Source organism: Sarcophilus harrisii, chromosome 4 (genome assembly GCF_902635505.1).
Source record: "Sarcophilus harrisii chromosome 4, mSarHar1.11, whole genome shotgun sequence".
Lineage (NCBI taxonomy): Eukaryota > Metazoa > Chordata > Mammalia > Dasyuromorphia > Dasyuridae > Sarcophilus > Sarcophilus harrisii.
The window spans coordinates 30,225,294-30,243,674 of record NC_045429.1 but is presented as its reverse complement, the minus strand read 5'-3'; the positions used below and the strand labels follow the sequence as shown (position 1 = coordinate 30,243,674).

General features: G+C 52.8%; 1 protein-coding gene across 1 annotated transcript in view; it reads right to left on the bottom strand.

The window, feature by feature from the left end:
• The window catches only part of ERI3 (ERI1 exoribonuclease family member 3), a 62,567-nt gene that overhangs the window by 25,369 nt on the left and 18,817 nt on the right, over positions 1-18,381 (bottom strand). The window lies entirely within an intron of this gene.

Here is an 18,381-nt window from a genome sequence, read left to right as displayed (position 1 = left end):
GCTACATTCTCTTTAGCCCATTTTGATAAAAGAAAAGAAAACAAAATCCTTGTGACAAATAAGCAGAGTCAAGCAAAAGTAATTCCTACTTTGACTGTCTGAAAATGTCCGTCTGATTCGGCATTTCAAGTCCATCAGCTGTGTCAGGAGGCTGCATCAGTCCTCTGGAATCACTGCCGATCATTGCATTGATCACCAGTCTTAAGTCTCCAAGAGCAGTTTTTAATGGCTCAATGTCAGCGTGGTAGGAAGTCTCTAGTGGAGTACCCCAGGGATTGGTGCTTGGCCCTGGGCTAGTTAACATTTCCTCCAAGAGGAGGATACAGGGAGAGCTGGCAAACAACCCAATCTACCAAGGGCACAACAAGGAAGGAAGGGGGAGAGCACAGAGCCTAAAGGATCTTGACAGGTTAGAATATTAGGATGAACTAATAAGATGGAATTTAATAGGAATAGATGGAAGCCTCCTCTGGGTTTGGACTTCGTGGATTTCTACAATAGGGATGTGTGTGTGTGCAAACACATGTTGTCCCGTTCTGACAGAGTGAGTGACTTCTGTGTTTGGACACTCCATCTTGTGTACTCCAATTTTGTGAAAGTACTTTTCCTTCCCTTTCTTCTGCCACTCCCCTAAACCCCCCATCCCCACATATTCTCATTTCTTGCTTCTCCTAAGATCATCAAACCAAGCGGAGCCACCTCAGGCCTTCGTTTGTCTTATTTAAACTCTCTGTGGCCCCTGAGGACATGGAGGGTCTGAGAGCATATGTGTTTCTTCTCCTATTAGAATGTAAACAAATTATCAGTCAGTCCATCCCTTCCAAATGATTAAATGTATTTACTGTTCTGTTTGCCTCTGCTTCCATTTCAGAGTGACTGCTCCATCTGGCCTTGGAAATCCTCTTCCTTACCAATTGTCCATTCGTTCCCTGCTCGGTTATGCTCAGTTGTGCTGGACAGGTTGTCCTGCCTTTCAGAACAAGATAGTCTTAGTTCTCTCCTTGACAGCAGCAGCTGCCAAATCTTTTGTGATCCAGATCGTGGGTCCTCGGTACTTAAATTCTTTCAGTCTGGTGACTGGCGACATTTCCTCTGGTTTTGACTATAAAGTTTCTGAGAGTCTTCATTTTGAGTTTTCTTTCAGAAGGGCTGGTTCATAGAGTCTTCCTAATTTTACTTTCTCTGTTGTTCTCTCTGGGCCGTTTTAGTTTTTGATTTCTTGAAGTTTAACTAGGCTTTGGGGAAGGGAGTCTGATCTTGGTATGCTTTTCTATCCAGTCCAGGGTTATACAGAATGTCTACTGCAAGTGTGCAGAAACTACAGGTTAAAGACAAGCAAGACAAGACAGAAGGCACGCTGAAGACAGGAACAGAGCGACATTCACCAACATAGCCCTGCGGCCCAGGGCAGGCCCCAGGACAGATTCTCTCTCCTAAGCTGCTTGCTTTTGATACCACATACTTTCTTCCAGTTTTTTCACTCTTTTCATTTTTAAAAAATATTTCTTGGCTAATGGATGCAGTTTCTTGGCCCATTCTAGTTTTCAAAGAGTTTGGTGCCAGGTAAGTTTGCCACTGCCCAGTTTAAGCTACCCATTCTTCTCTCTCGTCTCATTTCTTGTGAGTTCCCAGGAGACCCGGGGACTCCCACTGTGGAGCTCTATTGGGCTTCTGATGGAGGTCCTCTTCAGCTAGGTTCTCTCTGTCCCACCATTTCTCTGTTGGGTTGGGAAGGTTCCTGTTTATCTCCTGCCCCAGCTTTTGGTGGGGGGCTTTGTGTCTGGGTCCGACTCGGCTTTTCTACATTCATGGATGGTGTGGGTCCTCCCCACTCAGTCTGGTCTGGGCAACGGCTTCAGGTTTGGGCTCTGCAGGAACCCCCAGGTCTGGCTTCACTGAGGTTCTGGCCTTGGCTTCCGTTTCTTGCTTGTTGCCCAATCCCCAAATCAGATATGGCTCTGTCCCCTGCTGTGACCCTGGGTGGTCCCGATCAGACGCTCTCGCCGGTTATGGTGGCAGGCATCCTCAGCTACTCATCCCCTTGCTGGGGCTCAGCCGTGGCACCAGGAGGCCTGCCGGAGCCCTCCCACCTTGGTGCTGGGCTGGCCTTGTCTCCCACACCCAGGCCCTGGGCAGACTCCAGCGGCCTGTATGGAGTCCTGGAAGGGACAGCAGAGTTCACAGCTGCTTCTCTGGGTTCTTCATCACCGTCTTGGTCCATTTTCAGAGTTCCCAGGGGTCTGTGCAGAGTCAGGCTCCGCCACATGCTAACACACTACTATCTTCCCACAAATCTGACCTCCTTTCCAGCCCCATGGTCACACTTCATTCAAGTTGTCCTCGACCCTTTCCTGAGTTAGTGTGTCCCCTCCCCCCCAACTCTAGCACATTTCTGTATTTTGCACAAAAGGACTGGCGTTAAGTGGAGGCAGCCTTCCTCCTCCTCCTCCTCCTTGTGAATAGGCCTTCCCTACTGCCTCTAGAATAAAAGAGAAGCGGATGGCGCTTTTGAAACCGTTCACACATGCTCCAACTTATCTTTCCGGCTGGCCTGGACGTTCCTCTCGATTTTTATCCATCCATCCCAGCCGCTTCTCCCTTGTCCCCGGGCCTGGAATGCCCTCACTCCTCATCTCTACCTGACAGCATCCGTTCCTCCCAGCTTCTGCCTGTGCCTTTCTAGATCTCCCCTCCCACGTTACATTGTGCTCAGGCTGCCATGCTGGGACAAGTCCCGGCTGCCTTAGCCTGGAGTGCTGAGAGCTTCCGTCCACCCCGAGGGAGAGGACTGAGGAGCACAGAGAGGACAGAAAGGCCTGGGGGGGGGGGAGGGGGAGCCTGGAAGGGGGAAGCAGCTCTGGCTTTTGTTCTGAAGTAAGAGGAAAGGCTCAAGAGAAGGAATCAACCCAAGAGGGAAGGAGCCTTGGCCGGTAAGCTGGAGAAATTATCTTAGACTGTATTAAGAGAATCACAGCTTCGAGAAATAAAGAAGGAACAATGCCCTCTGAACTTTGCCCTGTCAGACCATGTCTGCAATACGGTATTTGGTTCTGGGCACTGAAATTTAAGTCAACAAGCATTTATTAAGTGCCTACTGTGTACCTGGCATGGTGTTAAGCACGAGGCATACAAGAAAGCCAAGGACCCTTCCCCTCCTCCCTCAAGGAGCTCCCAGTCTAATGGGGAAGAGAACAAGGGATAGCAGAGATGTCTACAGGGTACCTGGAAGGCGACTTCAGAGACAAGGAGCCAATGGGACCCCGGAGGGACTGGGAAAGGCTTCCTGCAGAAGAAGAGGGTTCTGATAATTCTGAAGAAGGGCAGGGAGGCAGGAAAGGGAGGGGAGGAGGGGGCAGCACTACAGGGGAAAGGCCCAGAGCTGGGACACCGTCCCTCAACTAGACTGGACTCATGGCAGTCGTGTCTTGGAGGCTGACCCAGAAGGGGTCAGCTCGTGAATGGCCTGGAAAGCCCAACAGCCCTTTCCACATGATCCTTGAGCTAATAGGGAGCCACTGAGGTTTACTGAGGGGAGGTGGGGGCGGCTGGCGCAGGACCCCAAGAACAGGTCACCCAGACTAACACTACTTCTGACATAGTCATTAGGTGGAACGCTGTTGACCTGGGGACCCGCTGGGAAGATGTGACCCAGAGAACAGAAAAGTGCAAAATGGCACAAAGCCCTTCCTGCTCTCATGAGGGAGGAGCGTGGCAGAGCCTGTCAGACCCAGACCTCGGATTTATCTAATACTTCTCCCTGGTCATGAGAGAGGAGGAAGAGTTTGAGGGGGAGGTGGGGAATGGGGAGAAAATGGGAAAGAATTGGGGCCTAAAGCAGCAAAGACCCCAATGCAATCTGAACAGATCCTGAAAATGGAATCAATGGCCAGACCCAAAAATGCTTTGAAAAAAGAAGAAAAAAGAGAAAAATGTTTTGTCTCAGTTTCCACTCTTGAAAAATGGAATGATGATAATGGCCAGTGCCTCATGGGGCTGTTGTAAGAATTTAATGAGATGACATATGTAAGAGGCTTTGAAAGCCTGACAATACAAATGCTGCCTATTATCATCATCATCATCATTGTCATCATTATTATTGCCATTCATCATCATCATCCATTGGGGGCAAATAGCATGTCCAAAGATACAGACAATAAGGCTCTTGATCTTGCCATTACCCCCAAGGGCTCTGCTGGCACATTCCATCTGATCAGAATCTTTTACCATCGCACCCCTCCCTTGCTTTACAATAACAACCTTGTTCTTCCTCACTGGGACCTCAAATTCCTCCAGCCCTCAGTTCTTTCCCAAGCCATCACCCCATCCCCCCTGGATTCTGCCCCTGATCCCTTGGTAAACGAGTTCACTGCCACACTATTTTCTATGTTGGAATCTCTCATCCCCTTATTCTATCACCGATCTCATCCTGCCATAGTCCAAGTCCGGATCACTCCCATCACCTGCCACCTTTGCTCTTATAACATGCCAGGGGACGGACATCACACACCTATGCCTGATGGATCCACTACAATTTACACTATGTAACTTCAACTGGGCTCTTTCTGCAGCAAGGTAATCCTTTGCAATTCTAACCAAGTTACTGCCCACTCATCATACCTGGCCACCTCTCAAGTCCCCTTCTCCCATCCTATAAGCCAAGGGGCTCGACCTCATAATTAAAAAAAAAAAAAGTCATTTCCCAACAGTTTATCTTTCCTCCTCTTCCCCTGAAAATGCTCTAGACGTCATTCTCCACAATGTCCTCCTTTATCACCGTCTCATGAAAAGGCAGTCCTCCTCTTTTACAAGAGAACTTTATCCCCCTTCCCTAACATGGAACTTACTCAGCAAGGAGTGATAACATGGTCAGATCTACTCTTTAAGAAAATAACTCTGACAGCTGAATGGAGGATAGGCCGCAGTAGGGAAAGAGAGGAAGCAAGGAGCCCAACCAACAGACTACTGGAAAAGTCTGGGGCGAGGACTGATGAAGACTTGAATTAGGACCATGATTATGACATCAGAGAGAAGGTGCTGGATTTGAATTCAGGTCCTCCTGACTTCAGGGCCAGGGCTCTATCCACTGTGCCACCCAGCTGCCCCATGAGTTCTACTTTGGACGTGTTGGGTGGAAGATGTATGTCTATATGACGCCCAGTTCAAGACAAACAAAGTTGGTGTTTTAGGCTGAGAGCTTAAGAAAGAGGATGAATATCTAGATCTGGTGATCATTTACACAGAGATGATAAATGAATCTAGGTGCTAATCACCAAGTAAGACACAGTGGAAGAAGCCTTGGGAGATTTAGTGGGTGACGCTTATGGCGTGTGATCTAGATGGAGATCCTACAAAGAAAACAGACACAGACAGGTCAGGTGGGTAAAAAGAAAACCGAGGGTTGGCAGAATCACTCCACTTCCCAAGAAGAATATCCCGGACAAGAGGATGATCAGCAGTGTCAAAGACAGCAACGTGATCAAGAAGAATGAAGGGGGAGAAACCGTCATTAGATTTGGTGATTAAGTGGTCACTGGTAACTCTGGAGAGAATGAAGAAGAAATTAGAGCGAGAGGCATTAAGGAGGGCTCCCTTCAGGTCAGTGAAGGAGAGGTTAGATACAAGATGGCAGTCGGCGGAGATGGTCAGAGTGTGTCTGTCGGCACAGGGTGCTCTCAGAGCCTGGAGGAGACATGGGGGTGCTCAGAAAAGCTGCTGCAGAGAGTGGGATAAGTGAATCAATTCAGGTTTAGACAGACTGCCTTAGTGCAGTGAGGGCCCAGGGGAGACTGTACAAAGGAGTCGCCGGGCCTGAGTGCAGAGAACAGTGCAGCTGAGTCACCAAGGCATCAGCTAGGGAAGGGAGGAAAGCACAGTGCAATGATGGTAGCAGCCAGTTCTTAGGAAGCACTTTAAAGTTTGCAATATCTTGTTTTCTCCTCCCTTTCACAGATGAGGAAACTGAGAAAGGAAAGGAACTGCTTTGGCTAAGGTTACCCAGCTTGTAAGTGTCGGAGGCCTTCCAGATCACAGACATTGAACAAAACGTAATGGGGGAAGGGGGCATAACATGTATACATAGAAGTCTCCTAACTTGAAGGCAGATGGGGAGGAGGGATTCTGTGAGCCAAATGCTGATCTCCCTAAGAAATGGGGGGGGGAGAGGGATGTGCTGGGGGTCAACAGATAAAGGGCCTCAAGCCACCATAGAGGAGAGATGGTCACTGCCATCAGAAGTGACCCTCAGACACGGAACCCCCTGGCCCCTCTGCCACGACCACTGAGCTGAGAGTACAAAGGCAGTACAAAGGGCAGCCAGGGAGGGAGCCGGGAGGGAGCCAGGTATCAACGACAGTCAGGATGGAAGGAGTGGGAAATGCAAAGTTCTGCAACAAAAGCAAGCTGGTTAGCTATGGAAGGGGCATTCCAGGGGGCACGGAGGCAGCAGTGTTTAGGGGAGAGGAATCTTGAAGGGTCTTGAGTTCAGGGCATAAGAGGGTCTGCTGAAGGCATGGTCAGCCTGCAGGAGAGAAACCTCCGACCAAGCACTCATCTGAAAGGCTCTCACCGGGAAGAGAAAGGTTTTCCTTGGTCTAAGAAGAAAGAACAAAGAGGAATGAGGGAAAGCTAGAAAGCAGCAAACAGACTCAATGGCCTCTGCCCTCACTCTGCCCCGGCCCTCTGGAACTTGTGCCTCTATTCTCAGGCCCCAGCACTGTGCTTCACATTCAGGAGGCACTCAATAAATGTCTGCTGAATGGCATCCGAGGAGATCAGGCAACAAGCCCTTCAAGCAGGTGGGGGCTGCCTCAACCCCCTGGTACTGCTCTGCCTGCCACAAAGTCCACAGGGTCAGACCTGGGCAGAAGCTCCATACTAAGAAAGGAAGTCTCGCTGCCACCACAGGCGAGACCATGGCTAGCTCAGCAGTGCCAGATGAGGAAGGGGCTCTACCCTGCAGAGTCTTTCCATGGCCATCTTCAAAAAGACATTGGCCTCTGACTGGTAGAGGGAGGGAATGGGATAAATTCCCAGGGCCCTGTCCCAGCCAAGGACCCAGTAAGGTTAATTTGGAAGGAGCTAGGATTTGCCCAACAGGTCTCCCCAAAAAGAGGCTCCTGGCCCGGCCAGAGCACATGGGGCTTCTGGAAGCAGGCTTGAGAACCCAAGCAGGACTTTTGGGGGGCAGTCCCAGCATTTGGGGGAACCAGACTCTGAATGGTGGAGGTGGCAGAAGGCTTGGAACGAGATTCTGTAGAATGTTAGGGGGGAGAAGTGCCGGGAGCCAGTTTCTGCACGGGAGAGGGCCCGGGATGGTGTCCCGGGAGCTGCTCTGTAGAGAATGGGATCCCTCAGGAGGAAATGGGGTGGGGAGGGGGAAGAAGGGGCACATTTGGGAGCCGGGATCTGCAGAGGAAAGAGTCACAGGCAGAAAGATGAGGGAGTTGGCTCTGAGTACCTGAGGGATCCAGGTGCCACTCTGCCCTGGGCAGGAGCAACACAGTTTGCTTCAGTTTCTCTGGTGTGTATTTTTTTTAAGTCATTTTATGCACAAGGAGCTTATTTCTTAAACAAACACTCGTGGTTTTGATTTACACCGAAGACGGCTCCTAAATAATTTATGGCGGGTTAAATTTATTGCAGAGCCCTGGCTGGCTGCAAATTCGAATTGCCAAATAATTAGATTTTAGGGCCAAGCTTATAAATTATCCGTCGATTTGTCCGGACTTGTTTGTCAGCTGCTTTGTGCTCCAGGTCATCTTTGGCATTGGGCTATTTGTGTTTTAATTGTTGATTTGCACTTTGACAGATGAGAGCGGACGCCTCCAAGTTTCAGGGGGAGGACGGTGGGGAAATCAGGGCTTGAAAAGGCTTATTTTTCCCTCCCTCCCTCTCCCTTCTTCCCATGTCAACCTCAAAGCCATTAAAATAGAAAAGAGCTCCATACAGACAAGTAGCTATGTGTGCGTGTGTGTGTACACATACCATTTAACTCAACCTGAGTTTTAAGAAAACAGATAATGCTGCAAGTCACAAATAAAGTCCAATGATCCCGGCTCCCCGGAAAACCACACCGCCCACGGATGCCAGGTCTATGTGGAGATGGACGAAGGCACCCACACTCAGCCCCGGCTGCAGTGCGGTCTGCCCTGGACGGAGCTCTGAGACATTGATCGCCTCAGCTAAGCAGATCCTTCAGGGCGCAAGCTGGAACCCAGTGATCTCTGTGGAGCTGCCCGTACACTTAGATTTATCACAAAATTAACTGAAATAAATTTCAGGTCCGACGGGGGGAAGCATGGACCCCCGGTGCCACTGAGGCAGGGAAGGGCGGTGGCTCCTGCCGCTGTCCTCGTGGCCATCGGCCCCACAGGGGAGGCTCCAACCAAATCCAAGAGCAAACTCACCTGGTGGTGGGGACGTTTGTTAACTCTGACCATCTCTCTCCTCCCTCCCTTCCCCTTAAAGAGAAGGCGCAGACCAGGAAGGCACAGCTAGCAAAGGATACCAAGAAACCCCCTTTCCCCCGGGGGCCAGAGGCCATGACTCTGACCTCAGTGTACATGACCCACAATGCACTATTCCTGCTCAGCCAATTTCCCCACAAAGTGGATTGATCTGGCCAGGGGTCAAATGACTTGCCCAGGGTCACACAGTAAGTGAATGATTTGGCTGCTGAGGTACAGGGAAGTGGAGCATACAAACAGCGGCTTCATTAACAGGAGAAGCTGGTCCGCACTGCAGGGTTGGGGGAATGGGGCCCCCACCTCCCACGGTCAGCCCTGGGTCCCCACGAGTGGATGAGGGCAGCGAACAGAAGCCCGTCACACTGACTGAAGGAAACAGGCTCAGCAAGCAGGGAGCAAGCCCTCAGGCAGCAGCGGGGGGGCGGGGGGGGGGAATCTTCCCAGGGCTTCCGTCCGCAGGACCTGAGGGGCTCCCCCAGCTTCTCTGGGGGTGACCAGGAAGCCTGCCCCACCTCTCCCAGAAAGGCAGCAATAGAGCAGGGATGGAATCTGGACCTAAGCTGCAGAAACGCCCCTCAGGAGCCAGCCCCCTCCCAAGCAACAGCCCTTGGTGGCAGCCCTGCCCCCACTGCCCATCACTGCAGCATGGCAATGCTAACCCTGCCCTATCCCAGCTTCCAAGCCTGCTCACTTCACAGGATGCCCCCCAAAAGCACAAAAGCCAAGGAAGGCTGGAAAGGGGCCCTGCCTGGGGGGGGGAACAAGCCCCTCTGGCACCCAAAGCCAGGCAGCCCCATCCAAAGCCCCGTCTCCTGGGCATCCCCTGCTCTGCAGAGAGGGAGAGGTGGGCCAGGATTCTCCGCCTGCCAAGGGAAGGCTTTCCCAGGCTTCCTGTCTGTCGGAAGAAAACGCAGGGAAGACTCCAGAGCTCCCTCCTGGGAGCTCCTTTCCCTCCCCTCAGGGAGCCACAGTCACAGGCCGTTGTCTGCCTGTCTCTCAGCATCCAGGGCAAGGGGAGGTAAGAGGAAACTCAGCCTTCTTCAATGTTCAGACCCTTCCCCAAGCAGGGGATCCCCTCGTGTGAAAGGGCAGCCTACAAAGCATCACACCCAGTTCTTAACACTCCTCACCCATACGTGGCCCAGCCGTTCTGGAGAGCGGTCTGGAACTCTGCCCAAACAGTTCTCAAACTGTGCACACCTTCTGACCCAGCAGTGCCTCCCTGGGCCTGGGTCTCAAAGGGATCTTAGAAGGAAAGGGACCCCGTGTTCAGAAGCGTCTGTGGCAGCCTGGAACTGGAGACTGAGAGGGGGCCTGTCAGTGGGGAAGGGCTGAATAAGCTGTGGTGCACGAAGGATAATAGGATACTACTGTTCTTTAAAAAATGAACAAGCTGGTTACAGAAAGGCCTGAGAAAATTAACATGAACTGATGCAGCCCAAAACAAGCAGAACCAGGAATACCCTGCACACGGTAACAGCGAGTGCGCCATGATCAACTGTGAAAGGCTCAGTTCTTCTCAGGGGCTCAGTGATCCACAGCAACCCTAACAGACTTTGGACAGAAAGCGCCGTCTGCATCCAGGGAGAACTAAGACCGAACATAAATCAGCACATGCCCTGTGCACTTCTCTTTGCTGTTTTCTCCCTCCCATTTTCTCCCTTTTGCTCTGATTTTTCTCTCCAACATAATTTGTAAAACAATGTGTATTAAAAATTTAAAAAAAGAACACACACACACACACACACACACACACACACACACACTCCTCACCCACCAGGCCTGCCTCCCCAGAGCCAGGAGGGACTTTCCTTAGAGCCCACTCTCCCCAGAAAACACCCAGCAGACCCTGCCCCACAGCCACAATCTCCTTCTGGGCAGGACACGAGGCCCTAGCCCCAGATTCTAAGCAGCTGCCAAGGAAGATCCAGCCTCACATGCCCAGGGAGCTGCTCACCACAGATTGGCCCAAGGGAAAAGCAGGCAAGGGACAGAGGGAGACAGGGAGGCGGGAGGACAAGGGGCAGCTTCGTGCCTGGAGTACCCACAGCCCCAGAGGGTCAGTTTGCGGCTGCATTAGCTCCTGGAGCCTACCTACTCTGCGCCCAGACTTCTCTGTACACCGTCCCAGAGCTCTCCATCAGAATGCCAACCCCCCCCCAAGTCCCCCTACAGCCCTGGGTCCTCAGCCTGGGTGCAACCCAGAGCGGGACACAGCCCAGCTCCATCATCTGTCCGGTCCTCAGTGTCCAGATTCTCACCCTTTCTTTAATCCTAGTAAATGAGGCTTCTCTAAAGAGCCGTCCCAGGAATAGGAACTGGCTCTGTTGGGCTGGGCCCCAGGCAGGGGGACGTGCAGAGAGGCAGATGGAGGCGGCACAGTCCCCAGGGTGGCGGCTCCCATTCCCTGCGGGTGAGGGACGGGCCGGGGGCTTCTTGCTCAGGACCTGGCTTCCCCGGGTCCCTGGCTGAGCCCCGGGAGTCTGCCCAGGGGCTCCCTCACAGCTCCTGCACCGCCTCACCCAGCCAGTGTCTCCAGCCCCCGAGGGAGCAGGCCCATGCCCCAACAACCAGGGCCTCGAAAAGCCACTTTGGGCTCACGGTGCCATGGGCCCACAGCGTCCCCCGCCCTCCAGGCCTGGTCCTCCAGTCAGCAGGCACCGTGGGGCCACCTCCCAAGTCCTTAGTCTGAGCCTCTCCTTTCCCCACTGCAGCCTTCTCAGGCCTCTCACCCCTCAGCCTGTTCCTCATCCTCACCGTGACTGCCGACCCTTCCCCTAGCTCACCACCAGCCTCTTCTTGCCCCTTTATTCTCTCCCTGGCTTGGAGCTCAGCCTTACGATGTCAGTGCCCACCCCTGCCCGGGCTCCCCTTCATGTGCTGCAGGAAATCATGACCTTGCCCTGAGTCCCCTGCACACCACTGGGCCATCACCTCCCTGGACCCTCGCCACTGCAAGGCAATTTTTCCACTCTTCCGATGACCGCCACACTCCTCCAAACCTTTCCTCAGCCCTCTGACCTCCCATAATCCCCTCCTTTCCCCTCACATCCCACACCCAGCTGCCATCCTCTCTTCCCTGTGTTTCACATGAGGAGCTGACCCTTCTTGGAGCCAAGGTTGAGCCCTCTCCCCACCCAGTCTCCTGGCTCTTCCACCAGTCACCTTACTCCATCCTCCCTGCCTGGCTAACCCCCTTCCCCCCAGGCCATCCAAGCCTCCACTTTCCTTCCCCTCCCCCTCTTCTAAGCCCTGTGCCCCCTCCCCCTGAGACCACCCTCTCCAAAGTCTGATGCTCTCTCAGCTGCCAAATCCAACAGCCTCTTCTCCCGCGCCCACCTCCCTGACCTTGCGACAACGTCCCTCGCCTTCTTCCCCCGGAACTCTCTTCTGGTTCTCCCGTCCACCGGACCTCCCCTGGGTCTCTTCCCTTCTTCCCCTATAGTCGGGATGATGCTCAGACTGGAACCCTGGCTGTCACCTTTCATGTTCCCCCTTTCTCACCCACCAGGTCCTGTCATTTCCTTCCCTTGACATGGTCCCCCTCCTGGAGCAGGCCCTGCCACGTGTCTGTACTACTGCAGCAGCTGCTGGGGGTGGGGAGGGGGTCTCCCCACTCTAATCCTCCATACAACAGGCAACACTGGGAGGGGGAGATGCCAAACTTTGTTAAGTCTGGGAAGCCTGAGACAGGACACACGCATGGAGCTGTCCAACAGGAAGCTGGTAACGTGGGCCTGGAGCTCAGATGCTACTTGGGGGTGGGAAACATCTGCGTACAGACGATAGGAGACTCTGGGAGCCACCCACAGGGGGGATAAGGAGAGAGAGCTAGGGCCCAGTGCTGGCAGGGGAGACAGCAAGGTTATGGGAATCCAGGAGGGTGCTGTCAGTGCCCACAGCTGCCCCTGGCCTGGGGCCCTCAGCAGGGCAGGGCCCAGGGGCAGGAGCCTGGTCTCTAGGGCAGTCCACACCAGGATGCCCACTTCCCATTGTTTCATCCCCCCTCCCACCCCCTCATGGCTATTTTTTTCCTACAGTTCTGGTCTGGCTGAAAATAAAGACGGATCGCAGCTTGGGGAAAGCCAACAGCTCCGTCCCACTCCTTGGGCCAAGGAGGCTCCCCCAAATACTTTCTTTTCTCTACCTCCGTGGCCCCCCAGGGGCGACTGGGTCATCAGGGACAGCCAAGGCGGCTCCGCCTTTGGGAGCCTCCTTGAGGGGCCGCCTGCAGGGCTCTGCGCCCATCACTCAGCCCCGCTCCCATGGCAGACAGCGCCAGCTTTAATGCCGTAACATATAACCCCTCCACGCTAACAGGAAATACGGCATGCGCCAGGGGAGCCTGAGTTATCGAGGCGATGCCGAGCATAACTCTGAATTTCCTGATTTGGGTGCATTTAATCTCCACCATAATGTTACTTTAATGTCAGTTTTGCATTTCATCTCCAGCCTAGAAGAAGAACACCAGGGCCTTGCTGCAGCCCCTTGGCCAGGCCCAGTGACTGGGGGTGGGGGGGGGGGTTCCTAAGCCCAGGCTGCCACGCCAGACAGGTTCAGCCAGGCTGGGGGAGGGGGGGCAGCAGGCCCTCCTTACAGGTGCCCAGGGGGCTCTGAAACAGAACTGGGCAAGGGACGAGGCTGGGGCTGCAGGGCAGGAACACCCAGGGAGGAGACCCACTTTAACTGGGGCTAGGAGAGAGGCCAGGGCATGGGGAGGAAAATCTTAAATTTCCTCCAACTTTTCCACAACACTTTCCTTCCTTCCTCAAGGGGAGCTGCCAGGCTGCCCATCTCTGGTCCAGCTGAAATCTCAACAGTTCTGGAATCTTCCAACTGCCTCCCTTCTCCATGACTCCCCCCCAGCCCTGACCCAGCATCTGAATGGTTCCCTTTGTAAGAGCCATCATTTATTAGCAGGTTAACTGGAAATGCAGATGGGCTCCGGCAAGCGTTCCTAAGCAAAGAAATCCCGTCGGATGCAGACAAACGCTAGGAAATCTCCATCCCAGAGGTCGTTCTCCTCCAAAGTTGCAGACCTTGGAATACGGAGGAGGTGGCGGCCTTCACAGAGGCCGGGCTGGCCAGGAAGTATAGCCGGGGCCAGGCGGCCGCTCACACCCCAGGCCAGGACATGGAGGCTCCTCCAGCTCATACTCCCCTCCCCCCACTGCAAGGCCCAGCCTGGCCAAGACAGCACCACCCAAGCCAGCCACTGGGCCGGACGGACTCCAGAAACTCCCAGAGAAGCTGACTTTCCAGCCACTTGGAGTGAGGCAACAACAGGAGTTTTCCATAGCTAGAGGAAGTAAAACTGTATTTTGAAAAGCTAAGTAACATCTTCTGTGAAAAAAGACTCCCCTGGCCAAAGGGAACCTCAAGTCCTGGTCAAGCAACACCCCACCCCCATCTGGCTACAAACGCAGCTTGTGCCCGTGGGTTAATCAGTGACAGGGAGGGCTGAAGCTGGGCGCCATCCTCCTTTTTGGGGTCCCTAGTGCTCTGGAGGGGGTAGGGGGCCTTCCTGAAACCCAGAAGGAGCTCCCAGCACAGCCTGCCCTTCCCCCAAGTCTCCCCCTCCTCTCCTCTGCATATCGGGCTCAGAGTGCTAGATCCAGGCCCCCAAAGGCCCCGAGGGGCCTTTCTTTGTGTGCTCCCACTTTAGCTGTGTCAGCCATCTCTCCTGTAGACTCAATCTCCTCAACTACCAACTGAAGCAACCCCACTGGTGAGACCAGCCTCCACGGGCTATGGTGGGGACTGGGGCCTCTGCCCAGGCCGGATCTGCCCCCAGCACCCGGCCAAGCCCTCCGACCCTTGGTCCAGTTCCCTGAGCCAGATGCCACCTTCTCAGGGAACGCTTGAGGGAGCCCAGCGTGAGCTCACAGCAGCACCGCCATGGCCTCACAGAAAGCAATGGGGCTCATCTACGAGGGCCTGCACTGCCCCAATGCAGCAGTGAGCCCTGGGCTCCCAGACTCCTCAGCTGCTGCTGACCGACCTCCAGAATCCAAGCAGGCAACAGGCCTCAAAACCCAGGATTCCCCCAGGTAAGTTTTCTCTTTGTCGAGACCAACAGGCCGGGAGCCCCGGACACCCGAGGCCCTGAAGACCCCTGTCTCCCAGCTGTCACCGGCTGACCAGGGCTTTCTCCTGAACTGGACTTGTACCCAAGAAGAGTGCCAGAGAGCAGGGGAAACATGGTCAGAAGGGGACAGCCCCTAGGGAGGGCCAACGTGCTTAGCATCAGCACAAAGGGCTCCAGCTCCCAACAACGGAGGCAGACCCACAGAATTCGGAGCTGGACAGGACCTGGAAGGCACCTCCGTGCAGCGCCCCTTTTGGCCCTCCAGGTCCAGGGCTCCTTCCACGTCCCGGGGCACTCCAGAATGCCCTCTGAGAAGCCCATGGGGAAGAAGACCTCCGAGACACTAGACCTAGGCTGGCCTAGCTTCGGTCTGACACAAAATCTTCTTATGTTTCACCCCCACCCCCACCCCGTCCCACTCCTGTGTCTTCTCTCTGAGCCAAGCAGATCTAGTCTGACCCCTTCTCCCTGGACACAGCCCTGCAAATGCTGAGCAATCACCATCCCAACAGCAGGAACAAAGTGGACAGAATGAATCATGAGCAAACTAAACACAAGGTGAGGGGGGTGGGAGTGCCCCTGGAAAGAAAGCCCCTGGGGAGAAAGCAACGAGATCTAGGCCCACAAAGGCCCCAAGAGGAAGCTGAGGCCTGTTTGTGTCCTCACACAAGGTACCTTGGTGAGCTGGGCAGGAAAGGAGAGATTTTGGGGTCAGGAGGGTCCCATAAACTGAAGCCCAGTTTGGCCAGATTCCAATGAGAGCAGGGGGTCAGAGAGGACTCTGACAGTGCCGTACCACAGGGATTCCAGAAGACCAAGGCTCGAGCGGCCTCGCATCTTCTGAGGCCCGCAAGCTGTGTGATCCCAGGCAGGTACCTTACCAATCTGCCTCAGTTTCCTGAGAACGAAGAAGAAGAATAACTCCTGAGGATCAAATATAGAAATGCCTCCTGGGGAAAGGGACCCACATGTGCAAAAGTGTTTGTGGCAGCCCTTTTTGTGGTGGCAAGGAATGGGAAACTGAGTCCATCAGTTGGGAATGGTTGAACAAGATACGGTTTATGAATGTTATGGAATATCATTGTTCTGTAAGAAAGGACCAGCAGGATGATTTCAGAAAGGCCTGGAGAGACTGACAGGAACTGATGCTGAGTGAAGTGAGCAGGGCCAGGAGATCATTGTGTACATTATACACAAGCTTATATGAAGATCAATTCTGACAGACATGGCTCTTTTCAACAATGAGATGATTTAGGCCAGTTCCAATTGTTCAGTCATGAAGAGAGCCATCTACACTCAGAGAGAGTACTATGGGAACTGAGTGTGGATCACAACATGACATTCTCACTCTTTCTGTTGTTTGCTTGCATTTTGTTTTCCTTCTCAGGTGTTTTTTCTTTCTAGATCCGATTTTTCTTGTGCAACAAGATAACTGTATAATTATGTATACATATATTGGATTTAACATATATTTTAACATATTAACATGTAATAGACTACCTGCCATCTAGGGGAGGGGTTGGGGGAAGCAGGGGAAAATTTGGAACAGAAAGTTTTGCAAGGGTCAATGTTGGAAAAACATGTATTTTGTAAATAAAAAGCTTTAATTAAAAAAAAAAAAAAGGAAAAAAATCAATGGATCAACCCCAAAAATTAAAACTTAAAAAAGTAGAAATGCCTCCCAGCAGAGAGTGTTTGGCCTCTGGGTGCAGGAGGATATAACTCAGGAGAGAATACGTTTTCCTTGATTATGCAAATTTGTTATAAGGGTTTTACTTTTCTGCCAATGGGAAAGGTGGGGAGACAAAATCAATTTTTGTTCATTAAAAACAATAAAATTCATTCATAAAAATGAATGATAAGCACTAGAGTACATTAGAGTCAGGTTGCAAAGAGTTTTACTTTAAAAGCTAGAGAGAAGAATTTGTATCTGATAAACTTATATGTGGTAGAAAGGAAAATGATAATAATGAGCCAGCATTTCTCTATTTGCTCCTCAGGTGATATTATTCTCCATTCTACAGCGAGGAAACCTGGCCTGGGGTTGCACACCTTGCTCGAGCCCTCCTGATTGTGCCGGGCACTCTGCCAGGCCCTGCCAGCTCCATGCAGAAGGCTCTCCTCAGCTGGAAGCCCTCCCTCCTTGGCCTCAGGGTTACATCTTCATCCTGACTTCCTCTGCCTCCACTTTCCTGGCCCGCCATCCATCGCCCTTTGCTTTCCTGGGTCCTCCAACTATGCTGCAGGGCAGCTGGGATGAAGGTGTCACCCAGCGAACCTCAAAAAAAGCGCACGTGTGTGTGTGAGTGTGTCTCTGTGAGCATGTGTGTGTGTCTGTGTATGTGTGTGTGTCTGTGTGAGCGCGTGTGTGTGTCTGTGAGCATGTATAAGTGTGTGTGTCTGTGAGCATGTGTGAGTGAGTGTGTCTGTGTGAGCATGTGTGTGAGTGTATCTGTGTGAGCGTGTGTGAGAGCATGTGTGAGTGTGTGTGTGTCTGTATGAGCGTGTGTGAGTGAGCGTGTGTGTGAGCGTGTGTGTGAGTGTATCTGTGTGAATGTGTGTGTCTGTGAGCATGTGTGTGTGTGAGAGTGTGTGTGAGTGTGTCTGTGTGAGTGTGTGTGTGAGTGTATCTGGGTGAATGTGTGTGTGTCTGTGTGAGTGGGTGTGTGTCTTGTGAGTGTGTGTGAGAGTGTGTGTCTGTGTGAGCCTGTGTGTATGAGCATGTGTGTGTGTGTATGAGCTTGTGTGTGTATCTGTGTGAATGTGTGTGTCTGTGTGTGTGTGTGTCTTGTGAGTGTGTGTGAGAGTGTGTGTCTGTGTGAGCCTGTGTGTATGAGCATGTGTGTGAGTGTATGTGTATCTGTGAGTGTGTGTGAGTGTGTGTATGTGTGTGAGTGTGTGTGTGTGAGTGTCTGTGTGTGAGCATGTGTGTGTGAGTGTGTGTCTGTGTATGAGCTTGTGTGTGTGTGTGTATCTGTGTGAATGTGTGTGTCTGTGTGAGTGTGTGTGTACATGAGCATGTGTGTGTGTGTATGAGCTTGTGTGTGAGTGTATCTGTGTGAGTATGAGTGTGTGTCTGTGAGAGTGAGTGTGTGTGAGTGTATGTGTATCTGTGAGTGTGTGTGAGTGTGTGTATGTGTGTGTGTGTGTGTGTGAGCGTGTCTGTGTGTATGAGCATGTGTGTGTGAGTGTGTGTCTGTGTATGAGCTTGTGTATATGAGCTTGTGTGTGTGTGTCTGTGTGAGTGTGTGTGTGAGTGTGAGTGTGTGTGTGTGTGTGTGTGTCTGAGTGTGTCTGTGTGAGTAAGAAGTGTGATCTGTGTATCGAGATCTGTCGCCTGTCCAGTGTGACTAGCTTCTGCTTGAGTCTGTCTGTGCCAGGAGCATGTGTGTGTGGACCAATGGTCTCAATTCTGGTGCCACCAGTGAGCTGTGAGCTGCCATCTCTGTGTCCAAGATGTCTGAGCCCTGGAGGTGCCATCGCCTCCTGTCTGAGCTGCCTGGCACTCCTTGTGTTTCCTTTCTTAAACTCTGAATCTGGCAGGAGTCCAACTGTCCCAAAGGGCCCAACAAGCCAGCTTGCCCTCACTGCCAGCCATTCCTTCATCCCCCCAGCCACTCCAAGCCTGGGAACCAATGGTCTCTAATTCTGGCTGCCACCAGTGGCCTGAGCTGCCATCCCTCTTTCCAAGTATGTCCCCGGCCCTCGGATGCCATCCTGCCTCCTGTTCCCTGGAGCTGCCTGGCACTCCTGAGTCCCCCCAGACTCTGAACTGGCCAGGAGTCAACTTCCCAAAGGGCCCAACAAGCCCAGCTGCTCCCCAGCACC